The sequence below is a fragment of the Tinamus guttatus genome, unplaced genomic scaffold (assembly GCF_059628265.1).
Source record: "Tinamus guttatus ecotype Peru unplaced genomic scaffold, ASM5962826v1 Tinamus_guttatus_pri_ptg000287l, whole genome shotgun sequence".
NCBI lineage: Eukaryota > Metazoa > Chordata > Aves > Tinamiformes > Tinamidae > Tinamus > Tinamus guttatus.
The window spans coordinates 3,187,786-3,200,314 of record NW_028288821.1 but is presented as its reverse complement, the minus strand read 5'-3'; positions in this window follow the sequence as shown (position 1 = coordinate 3,200,314).

Below are 12,529 nucleotides of genomic sequence, written 5' to 3'. Positions count from 1 at the left end.
TGTGCCCATGTGATGGGGCATAGAATCATAGGATCATTATGGTTGGAAAAGACCGTGCTGTGGAGGCGGGAGGGCCTGGTGAAGTCTTTCTCAGCAAGCCTCCTGTCAGTTTTGCAGTACCTGTGCGATGCACAAGAGCAGGGCGACTTCATCTTCCCAAATGATGAACAGTCCTGAGGCAGGTGGTCATCATGGTGCCAAACTCTTATCGATGGTGGCCAGTGACGAGACAAGGGATAATGGGTACAAATTAAAACACAGGAAGTTCTATCTCCATGTGAGCAAGAGCTTCTTTCCTGTGAGGGTGACAGAGCTCTGGAACAGGCTGCCTAGAGAAGTCGTGGAGTCTCCTTTGGAGATCTTCAAAACCCGCCTGGATGTGACCCTGTGCCACATGCTCTAGGTGTCCCTGGTTGAACAGGGAGTTGAACTAGATGATTTCTACAGGTCCCTTCCAACCTCAACCATTCGGTGGCTCTGTGACCTTCAAGGTCATCAAGTCCACTCGGAATGTCATCACCACCATGCCTACTAAACGATGTTCCTAAGTGCCTCGTCTGCACGTTTCTTGAACACTGCCAGGGATGGTGACTCCACCACTTCCATGGTTAGCGTGTTCCAATGCTTGAGTATTCTTTCTGTGGAGAAATATTCCCTAATATCTAACCTGAACCTCTCTGGGTACAACTTGAGGCCATTTCCTCTTCTCCTAGCGGTAGTTGTTTTGGAGAAGAGATAACCCCCGCCTCACTACAACCTCCTTTCAGGTAGTTGTAGAGAGCAATACAGTCTTGCCTGAGTCTCCTCATCTCCAGATTAAATAACCCCAGCTCCCTCAGCTGCACCTAATAGGGGATGTGTTCCAGGCCCTTCACCAGCTTTGTTGCCCTTCTTTGGAGATATTTCAACACCTCAAAGTCCTTCTTGAAGTGAGGGCCCAAAACTGGGCACAGTATTCGAGGTGCGGTCTCACAAGCACTGAGTACAGGGGGATGATCACTTCCCTAGCCCTGCTGGCTATGCTGGTCCCAATACAAGCCAGGATGATGTTGGCTTTCTTGGCCACCTGGGCACACTGATGCCTCATGTTCGGCCAACTGTCGACCAACACCTCCACATCCTTTTCTGCCACACAACTCTTCAGCCATTTTACCCCCAAGCCTCTAGCATTGCATGGCATTGTTGTGACCAAAGTGCAGGACCCAGCACTTGGCCTTGTTGAACCTCATATGGTTGCCTCAGCCCATGGAACATGGCCATGGATTTAGGCTTTTTAGGAAGGACAGGCCAGAAAGGCAAGGTGGGAGTGTTGCTCTTTACGTAAGAGAGCAACTGGAATGTTGCTCAATGGAGCTCAGCACAGGAGAGGACGAAGAGCGGGTTGAGAGCATGCGGGTGAGGATTAAAGGACAGACCAACAGGGGTGACACTGTGGTGGGTGTTTACTACAGGCCTCCTTACCAGGAAGAGGAAGTGGATGAGGCCTTCTGCAGGCAGCTGCAAGAAGCCTCGCAATTGCAGGCTCTGGTCTTTATGGGGGACTTCACCTACCCTGATTTCTGCTGAGCTAAAATCACACCGCTGGGAACAGACAGTCCAGAAGGTTTCTGCAGAACATTGCAGATAACTTCTTGATGCAGGTGGTTGATGAGCCAACAGGGAAAGGGGCGCTGCTAGCGCTAACAAAGATGGTCTAGTTGGAAATGTGAAGGTTGGGGGCAGTCTTGGCTGCAGTGACCTTGAGATGTTGGAATTCACGATCTTGTGAGGAGGAAGCTGATCTAGAAGTAGGCTTGCAACCCTGGCCTTCAAGAGAACTAACTTTGACCTCTCCAGGGAGCTCCTTGGAGGATTTCCCTGGGCCAGAGGAAGGAAACGGGATCCAGGAGAGTAGGCTACTATTCAAGCACTACTTTCTCCAAGCTCAGGATTGGTGCATTCCTACAAGAAAGAAGTCAAGCAAGGGAGGCAGGAGAGCTGTATGGATGGGCAAGGAGCTCTTAGGAAAACCTAAACAGAAAAAGAGAGGTTGGAAGGAATCTCTAGAGATCATCTAGTCCAACTCCCCAGTTCAAGCAGGGACACTTAGAGCACATGGCACAGGGTCACATCCAGGCAGGTTTTGAAGAGCTCCAAAGACTCCACAACAGTGGGCCTGGAGATTCCCAGATCCTCCATGTGACCCTTCTTGTAGATGGGTGTCACATTGGCAAGTCTCCAGTCACCTGGGACGTCCCAGTGGTCCTTGACTGGGACCACTGATAGATGATGGAGGTCAGCTTGGCGGGTACTTTCAGCAGCTCCTTCACAATCCAAGTGGAGTAGCAGGTCACTAACTTTTTCCGCCTTAATTATGGGAGGTTTATTCTGCTCACAATAGGTGTCTTCCAGCTCAGAGGGACAAGTGTCTTGGGGATAACTGATCTGGGTATTAAAGTCTGAGGCAAAGAAGGCATTAAGCGCCTCAGCCTTATCCTCATCCTTGGTAGCAGTATTCCCCAATGCATCCAATAAAGGAAGGAGATTCTCCTTGGCCTACCGCATCTTGTTAATGCATTTGTAGAAACATTTTTCGTTGTCTTTTACAAGGGTGGCCAAATAGTGTTACAGCCAAGCTTTTCCCTTTGTAATTTCCTGCCTACATACCTTAGCAATGTGCTTATACGCTTTCTGAGTTGCCTGCCCCTTCTTTCAAAGGTGGTAAACTCTTTTTTTCCCTGAATCTTAACAGTAGTTCCCTATTCAGCTAGGTTGGTCTTCTTCCCCTCCAGCTTGTCTGTTGGCACACAGGGATGGTCTGCTCCGACTCCTTTAGGATCTCCTTCTTGAGAAAAGTCCAGTCTTGGGCCTGGGGCCCAGCTCTTGCACTGCTGCGGCATATCAAAACCTCTTTCTCAACGCTTCTGCACTAATAAAAGGTGCCAGTTCAAAAAAAACATGGCTGGCAAGGGAGTAATATAAGTGTTGTAAAAAGAGCTTACTGATAGTATCAGCTTTAAAACAGACTGTAAAGAAAGATCGAAGGGGCAGAGAGAGGAAAAGAAGCGATGGAGCAGGTCTGCTTGGAGCACTGGCTGCTCTGAAGCCAGTTTCTCTGTGATGTACCTTTGGTGAGTGAGCACTTTTCATTCTGATCTTTTTCTTCCAGTATAAATTGACTTATTGACCATTTCCAGTATATAAATGCCACTACCTGGTCTTTTGATAGTGCGCAGTCCATGTCAGGCCACCAGACTGGTCAAAACGTGGGTTTATCTATCCTTGCATTTCAGCATAACTGGCGTAGGCCAGGGAAGGAAAGTCTGTGAAGGGGCCATCTTTTACTCATGGCTCTTCTTGGTTTTCCAACCAAAGCATGGGTTCAACCATGACCTTAAAAAAAAACAAAACCAATAAGAAAACAGCATTTCACTTTCATTTGAAGACACTTTAGTTTGATTTCCCTGCTCCCCTAGAAGGGTTGTGAAGAAGAACTTTTCTTACGCTTGCTGCAGCGCCAGTTTCCAGGAGAGAGCACCCTGGAGTTGTCTGATTCCAGTGCCTCCATTCCAAGTCGAAGCTCATCCTGGCCTGCTTGCCACGAGGAAGATACACAAATGTTTGAAATTGAGCTTTGAAACCTAAATTATCATCTCCAGGTAGGCCTCGGCCACGCCTGCTCTGCTTTCCGTTCCGTGGCCTAGCACAGCCTACAGCTGGAATAGGCCCCGATAAACCTTTGTGGTTCAGCGAAGGCTCTGGGTCCCCAGCACCCCACTGGTCCCCTGCACCCCTGCACCACACACCCACAGTGCCTGCTCGAGGTCTCTTTGCACATCAGAAAGCAACGGTGAGCAGTAAATCACCTGCTGATATAAAAGACCTGTTCTACAGAGCAAGCTAATATATCTTCCATGTAACTCTATCACCTCAGTGTTGCTGGATGCAGTCTCTGCATCCCTGTTTCTCTGGTTTCCTGCCCCATAATCTCTTAGTGTGCTGCTGTTGAGGGGGACATCTGGAAAACTTGGAGTTAAATTGGCATGTCAGTGCCTATTCAGTCTTTCTAATGTGTTGCCATTTGTAATGGGTTTCTTGCAAGCTGCTCTCACTTGTGCTCTTTCTTAGATGGCTGTCTGGGTGAAGGGAGAAACAAAGGCAATACTGTCATTCTCGAGCACTTAGAAACTGTTAGCTAAGCCTCCAAAATTGTATGATTTCATTCTGTAAGTGAGGTTTTCTTGTTTTTTTTTTTTTATGTTTCCTCAGCTTTTCACATGCATGAGCTGTCAAATCTGACTATTAAAAGAGAAACATCCTCTCCCGTCATACATTTCTGAATATTCACTTGACAGCAGGAGTTTTAAGAAGAACCCAAAGATACCAGGGGGTGTCAGAGAGGCTGCAGTACTGTGGCTGCAGGTCTACAGGGTCTTCTACAGTGGCAAGGCAACAGGCTCAATGCGGTTCAGCTCAGCTTCCAGCAGGGAGGGTCTGCACAGCTTCATGTTTTGCCTCTTTTCAACCCTTTGGACAGTCCATTCATCTTCAGCTAGGTGGGCTGTATCATTAAAGGTGAGCTGTTTTCCATGGATTTGCACATAGAGTTGCCCTTAGAGCAACAAAAAAGAACCCAGATTAAGGGGCTATGGAAGGGACAAGAAGCATTCCTAAAAGGTCACAAACACATGCTGGGATGAATGACATGTTCTGTTGGTTTAAAGGTGCAGCTTGTCTGCAGAGTACAAGCACCTTCCCTGCCACAGAGCTGTTATTCATCTGGGGTCACTATTGGCATTTTGTCTTAAAAAGTGCAGGCACACCTGTCATGAACCTGCTTGATGATACAGCAGAAGGAGGGAAGTCACCTATTTGCACTCAAATTGCATTTTAAAATTTGATAAACATAGGTTTATATAGTGCTTTAGCTAATGCCATCTTAGTTACTTGCTATGGCATTGAACTAACAAAATTCTGTTGACTCCAGAGCAGTTTGTCTCATCCTCTACTTCAAGGATTTATCAAAGGCATTTACGCTAGAAATTTGCTTTATGATGTTGTTTCAGCAACATTTGTCATCTGAAAGAAAACTTGCAGCAGCTCTGCTTCCTGGAGAAATTGCTAATATAAGCCAAATGCTAAGCTGAAATAGGAAAGAAATCCCATTGATAATTGATTTTTTTTTCTTTTAAAATATTTGATTACTTCTTTGGTTTGCCAAGTACACAGTAAATGCTTCAAAAACAGTAAAATTTAACCAACAAATATTTTTCTTAAAGTGGAAAGACAGTAAATTGTATTTTCAAAAAGAAAATGGAAACTCGCTGCTTGAGCTCAGGTCCTGCAAGCGCACGATGCCTGTGTTCAGAAGAACACCTGTTTCACCGCATGGGCTATTCTGGGTATCGTACATGTGTGGGTTGCGTTTGTCTTGTACTTGCAAAGTTCACCACGATGCTGATATCTGCTTAGCATCTCTGTCCTAGCAGCTGTGGACGTGTAGCTGCTCTTAGTGATCTGTTAGAAAAAAATGGCTTTTAGAAAAATATCTTGAAGGAGAAGGCAGACTTTTCAAGAGCATGGCGTTGAGTCCCATTTGGCCCATCCTGACCAGATCAGAAAGAAAGCAGATGAAGGAGCAATGCAAGGCTCTTCCACAAGAACATGGGACAGGAAGGGCCCACAGCAGCATGGAGGCTCCATCTGCCTCAGCAAGGAGCACAGCCAGGCACTGCTACCTACCAGGGCAGCCCCGTTGGCATTGCGGCCCACGCAGAGCTGTAAATGAAAACGGTGCAGAGGACGGGATCTCCAGGCTGTAGTCACCTCGGAGGGGTGTTTTGGAGCAGCTTCGCTCTGGCTCCTTGCGTGTGCACTAGCAGTTGGCGCACATTACGTGAGCTTCTTCTAGCTTGCTTTCATTCAAGAGTAACCCGCTTTGCAAGCCGCAAGCCCGGTCTAGCCCAGGCGAGTGGGCTGGCCATGCGGTTCGTGCTAGAAGAGCACTTCTGCCCAAAGCAAATGTCAGCTTGTTGCAACCTGATGCAAGGTCTCCATGGTCCCATGCTCCATGGTGCTGCGCTTGAGCATCAGCAGCCTCGAAGCTGAAGCAAAAATGAGAGAGTGTCAATGCCACATAAGCATTTTTGCTACTCTGGCTATTTAGAAGCTCAAGACTGTTTTTTTTTTTACTCTCCACATCTGGGGAAACCTCAAAGTTTGTGGGAGATCATTCCATTGAGTATGCAGGAGCAGGATTTGGATCAGAAATGTTGTTGAATGCAGAAATGAGAGAGAATGGGATAACAGTCCTGGATAGCAGGTTTTCTGCTCAGCATTGAACGCATAGGGGGTCACATGCTGGTGCAAACACCAAAGCAAGCCCATTTCTTCTCAGTGTGAAGGCCACCAGGGCAGGAAGCGAGGGTTGCACAAGCTAAAGCAGAATCTTTGCTGTGGCTTGGCTCGAGCTCTTGAAGGGCTGCAGCTAACATCACTCTGAAAAGGGGGCTGCGTGACCCTATCTACCAAGGGCTGTTGCATCGCCTGTGTTGCCTCTCATTGCAGGAAATGGCTTCTGCCCTTGATGTTGGGTGCACTTGGGTTGAATAATCTCTATATTATCATGGTCCTATTCTGCTGTTATGGCAAAAGAAACCTTTGCATGGGCAAGTGTAACATTACTCAGATCAAGAAAGCCACACTCTTTGATCCCTGCAAATTGTCTAGCCAACTCCATCTCTCAGGGCTCGCAGTCTCACGGAGCTCTCGGAGTGAGAAATCCCCCCTGTACTGCAGTGCAGGGATAGAATAGGATCTAAGTTTTGTTGAGAAAAATATTTGTCCAGAAGCACATTTGTTCTGGTACCTCCAGAAATAAGTATTTTAGTGATATACATATTAATAGAAAACGCAAGGTTCAGTTGTGGTGACACTTTTGTGTTTAAAGACACACGAGAAGTGAAAGAATTATGTCCTGTATAAGCTTAGGGAAGGAATAAGTGGGTATATTTTGAAAGAAAGGTTTCTATGTGTCCAAACTCTGGACAACATGGAATTTTGCAGTAATGCAGCTGCTTAAAAGGATGCAGACATGCTCTTTGCTGTAGCTTCCAAATTTTCATTTTTTTTTAACTGTGCCATATATATATATATGTATTTTTCATATTGTATGCGAAAACATTTATTTTAACCTGGCCTCAGGTGAAGGTGATTTGAATGAAATTAGGTAATAACGAGATAATTAGGTAACAACAGGGCAATCAGCTCCCCCTGAGCCTTTGATAAATTGGATCGTGAAGAGGAGCCTGAGGCTGTCTGTAGAGAAGGTGGAAGCTGTAGGAGGCCTTTCTGTCTGCAGCCTTGAGTATCTGAGGCACTAAAAGCCTGATATGCTAGAGAGAAAGGTAGGGGGGAAAGAAAAAAAATCAGTGTGTGCTTTAAGGCTTCTGTGCTTATAGTTGCTTCTCTTATTTTTATGGAGAAAAGACCATGGTCTGAGAGCTGCTGCCTTCTATGTGCTTCCTCTGGTTCTGTGTAATCAGGTTATTATTATTTTTCTTTAAACTCTGTAACTACATTCCTTGGGGTAATGGTGACTGCTAAGAGGAAGCGAAGAGGACACAATGCCTAATCTTCTTGCAGAACTAGAGACTTCCTTCTTCTGTAGCTTAAATCAGTATAAGCTTTGTAGTACTAGTGCTGAATGAAGCAAACTTAACTCATGTACTGCCTTGAAGCAGAACCCTAGTGCTCTTACAAGAACAGAAGTGCTGTATGGCTCAGCTCTCTGGCAGCTAGTAGCCCTCTCCTCTGCCTACAGAGAGGTGTTAAATAAAAAAAAAATGTGCCTTTGCTAGTTTTGTGCTGCTGTTGCTGCGTGGTCTTTATGGAGAATGCTAACACCTGATGCTGCAAGTTAAGCTATTCTTAGATCCTACTTCTTCCTTTGAGAGGAACAGCTTTGGTGAATTAAAAGCCTTCTACGTGTGGTCTGTGACCAGAAGTCATTTGATTTCTTTGGTTTTCTTTTTGGAAAGACTTAAGTTAAAAAGTTTGACCATTTTTTAGACTAAATATATATATATTTTTGTCAGAAAAAAATATGCCAAAATACTCCCCCAGTCAAGAAAACTGCAGAAGGCAGTAGTAAAGGTCAGAAGGGACAAGATTCTTGTGTTCTAGTGAACCCTCCCTGTTGTTAGGGTGGGTGCTGTACTTGAGCGTGTGTTTGGCCATGAGGTAGCAGGAAGGCGGCCCTCAAAGTGCTCTAATAAAGTGTGAGGGCTGGTGTAGAGTGCAACGTCTGTCTGAATTTAACAGTGTGGTGAAAAATGTGTTTTGCTGATGTCTGCTACTGTGCCTGGGAGTAGCAAAGAAGCCCAGGCTTAGGCTGACAGCACTTGCAAAGGGTGTTGCATTTCCAATGATGTGATGGAGGCATCCGTTAGCTGAGGCTTCTTTTCAGAACAGCTGTAATGAAGTGCAATCTCTTATAAGAACACCTGTATACTGGTTTCTAATACACGTACATGTTTTTAAAGCTTCTCTCCTATTTTTTTTTTTTTTACAGATAAAATTGAAGAATCTGCCTCAGTGTGTTCATCTTGCTGAAGTTATTGTAAGTATTAACTTGGATAGTTTCCTGAGCTGTATCCCCAGGAGAAGAAACTCAAAGCTTGTGATCCAAAATCCTATATCCAGGATACACTGAGGTTGTCCTCAATATAGCTATACTATGTACAGATAGAGGGCAAGTTGTAACAGAAATCCTCCCTAATAATTAATTCTTTTAAAATGTCTTATGTATATGCATCACTGAAAGAGAATCCTACTTTAGAAGAGTAGCTAAAGAGATTAAATTTGCACAGATACCAAAAGGAAAAGCCTGAACAGATTCTTTGTGTTACTTTTTACTACCCTGTGATTACTTTAGGATGTTTTCACAGTGCTGTTTCTACAGGACTTACTGAAATTTTTGGCCCAAGGATGGAAGGGAGTGTTTGCTCTGGACTCCTTCGATTCATGGGAATAGGGAACAAGAAGATGGTAAATTCTTAGAGAAGATAAAATGAGGTTTACATGGACAGTTGGGATGTTATCTGTTTGCAAGTCTTTAAGGAATTTGAAAGCGATGGATGGCAAGCAACCTTGTGGCACTCTTTTTTGCTATTCCCAGAGCACTTCAAGGTGCATTGGCCAGAGGGAAAGTGCTGTGCCCAAAACCGGGTGATCCAAGCAAGGGAGAGTGTGCCACCTTATCTTGAATGTGTTTGCTATTTCAGGCTAAAAACAAGAGGAGGAAGTTTATTCCTTCCAGGCTGTCCCATCCTAAAGCTGAGCTCTTTGGGGTTACTAAGATGTTTTGTTGCTGTCAGGCAGTGATGCCCAGCCTTACTGCTGAAATGCTTCTTTCAGAAGTGGATGCATCAGTGTGTCCTTGTGGGATCAGCAGCTAAAGCAGCCTGCTCAAGTGGGAAGCAAACTCTGAATTCTTTCAGTTTTTAACTGAAGAGCCCTTGAAGGCATCAGCTACTTCCTTCCTGGGCTGGGGGTGTCATTTCAGATCTGCTTGCTTGGATGGTGAGCTCAGAAGCCACAGACTCTTCTGCTGAGCCATCTCCGCTCTGGCTACATCCCAGACCCCAAGGACACATGGGCCCTGGTGGGAGCTGCAGGACCCTCTGCTTCATCCTGCTGCTGCTTGGTGAGTCTGGGTGGGGGAACAGAGCTGAAATCTCCTTGGAGCTACAACCAGCTGCCATGGAACATCTCCTGATCCTTGTATAAGGAAAGGGACTACAGATGGTGCCCTATTCTTTGGTTTTATTTTTTGATGCAACTGCAGAACTTTCAAGGTTGCTTTAGTTAGCTCTGGGGAAACATCTTCACTGTGATGCACATTAAAAATACTTTTTCCTGTATTGCTGCTGCTGCTCTGAATTTCACAGGAACTTTCTTTTCTGCAAGGATATTCTGGGAGATTGGTTTTGGAGAGAGCAGATCAGTGTGGGTTGAGGTAGCACAGTTGGCTTGGACCTGTGGCATGCCCAGCACTCAGCCTTGGCTGCCTCATCTTAGCATCTTTGCCAAAGGACAGGGAAAGAGAACAGTGACTTGGGGCTGTGTCTTTTCCAGGCTGTGTCTTGGCACATGTGATACACCAGCCAAAAATGCCTTAGTTTTGCAAAATGTTGCACTTGGGTAGCAGTGCCTAGGAGACACAGTGCATGAACTGCATTAGGGAGGGAGGAATTCACATGAAGAGCTTTTCAGTTACTCCAGGAGCATATCTGTGAGTAACTGGCTTCTGTTTCTTAGCCTTCACTGGGACTGCTGCTGCTCTCAGTATACTTAGGCACTGAATGTTTGCCCTCTTAGCAAGTCCTGGGACAAAGGGTCCCTTGGGCCAGTTGTTGCCAAAAACTAAAGCAGAGAGTTTGAGATGTCTTTTGGGTAGCTCTGGTATTTCCAAACAGTTGGAAATACTTTACTTTGAGTACCGTTAGTGCTGCCTGATACAGCACTCATCAGACTACTTGCCATAGAACAGACATGAAATATTGATAGGGATCTGCCCAGTGGTACATTGTTGATTTGTTTCTTCCATTCATTGTAGAAGGAAATGTGGCTCTCATTGCTGAAACCCCTCAGGATTCACTTGAATGCACCGTGGGCCAGTCTGTTCTCCTGCCAGTTTCCTACAAATTCAGCAGTTCCTCTTGCTTCCCGCTGTCAATTCAGTGGACATTCAGTAACAGCTCGGGCCCACTCATCAGCTGCGTGGTGCTGAACTGCTCCCTGAGTGCTGACAGGGCTCCCAGGAATTGCTCTGCAAACTGTTTCCCAACTCCCACGTACTGGGATCGTGTTGTGTTTTTCCCTGAGAACGCATCCCTGCTGCTCAAGGACGTGCAGCTCAGCGACAGCGGGGTGTACAGCATCACCTTCAAACAGCAGATCCTAACCAAGAACATCACCTTAACTGTGCACAGGCTGCACCTCACCTCTGAAAGCGACAATACCTGTAAGTGGTAAGCTGAAGATACTCCCATTTCTGACCCTGGTTGAGCTCTACCAAGGCCAAATATAACTGGGAATGAGAATAGAAAGCATGAGTATTTATCTATTCTGTAGAGCATCAAATGATTCAGAGGTGGCCCTGCTATGCAAGGCTTCTGTAGCAGCCCTGCAGTGCCGAGTGCCCTCGGTGACACCAAGGGCTGCATGTCCACAGTATGCAGGGAGCAGCAAGTGAAGGCTGCATGACTGCTTTGTGAATGGGAGCAGTCTGCTGCTTGTGCTGCCTCTCCAGCTCTTCATGTGGAAAGCATCCTGTGAACACTGAGCACTCTTCGCTGAACAGTCACCTGCTAAACTTGTCCCCAGGGGCAAGGCTGTGCTGTTGTATTCTTCCCTAAAGGTGCTTCTTGGTATTTTAGCCATGACAACTATTGCTTTGTACCACTCACACAGTGTTTCCACAGATGTGCTGTTAATGGCCTGCACTGTTCGCTGTGTCATCTTGTTCTTCCTGCTTTTCCTTCTCTACTGCCTGTGCCATTGTGGTAAGTGGATCTGCCTTATGTTCTGTGGCTGTAGCCTTAAAAGGAATATAACCAGAGAAACCATGTTCTGCTTATTTTCAGAATGCTTCTTCCTCTAACAGCCTCTTCTAAAATATGGTTATCCAAACCACTGGACAAGATCTTATGTAGAGGAGAACTTGCAGCTTGTTTTAGGGATTTTTTTTTCATGCTGCTTGATAAGATACTCAGTGTGACTTTTTCAGCATGAAGATAGTTTATCTTTTCCCCATTTCAAAGACTTATGAGGGAGGAAAAATGTGGGGAGGTGCATCTTTCCTCAAAGATTCATTGCTTTACAGGCTCTCTGAGACAGATCGGTCATACTGACACAATGATTTTGAAACAATATGTTCTGTTTGTACTCAAAGGAATTCTTAACAGAAATGTTGACTTTAAAGACAGGACATTACCCACTGAAGTTGAAATTTCCCCCAATGTCTTAAAGAGATCATGTAAGCTGTGCTACACAGAAACAAGAGGTTACATTTGTTGTGCAGACCATCTTGTGTAGTTGTCAAATACTGATAAATACCAATCAACCTTTTACAGGTACAGTTCTTCTGAAGAGACCTAGAGTTATAAGGCAACAAGAGGTATGGTAAGAAATAAGGAAGTGGCATGAGTGATGGGAATGATAATTAACTGACAATTGCTATCAGAATCTATATATCTATAAGCTGATTTCTGAATATTGGAATATAAAGTGACCTTGTGCTGTTGGGGAAGCAAGCAGTCAGCAGGACTGGTTGTTTCTTATTCTTTAACCTGACGATTCATCAGCTAGACTTCTATTAGGCTTAAATTTCTTGATACTATATCTCTTCAAAGGCTTTGAGTTGAATTTGTGTTGCAATAGGAAGACAGTAGAAAAGAATCTAAGTAGAGAGCCCCATGTACTACCTGGAGCCAGCAGTCTGTTGAGAGGAGGCAAGTCCAGCTTTGCCATTTTGTGGGCTGGCCTT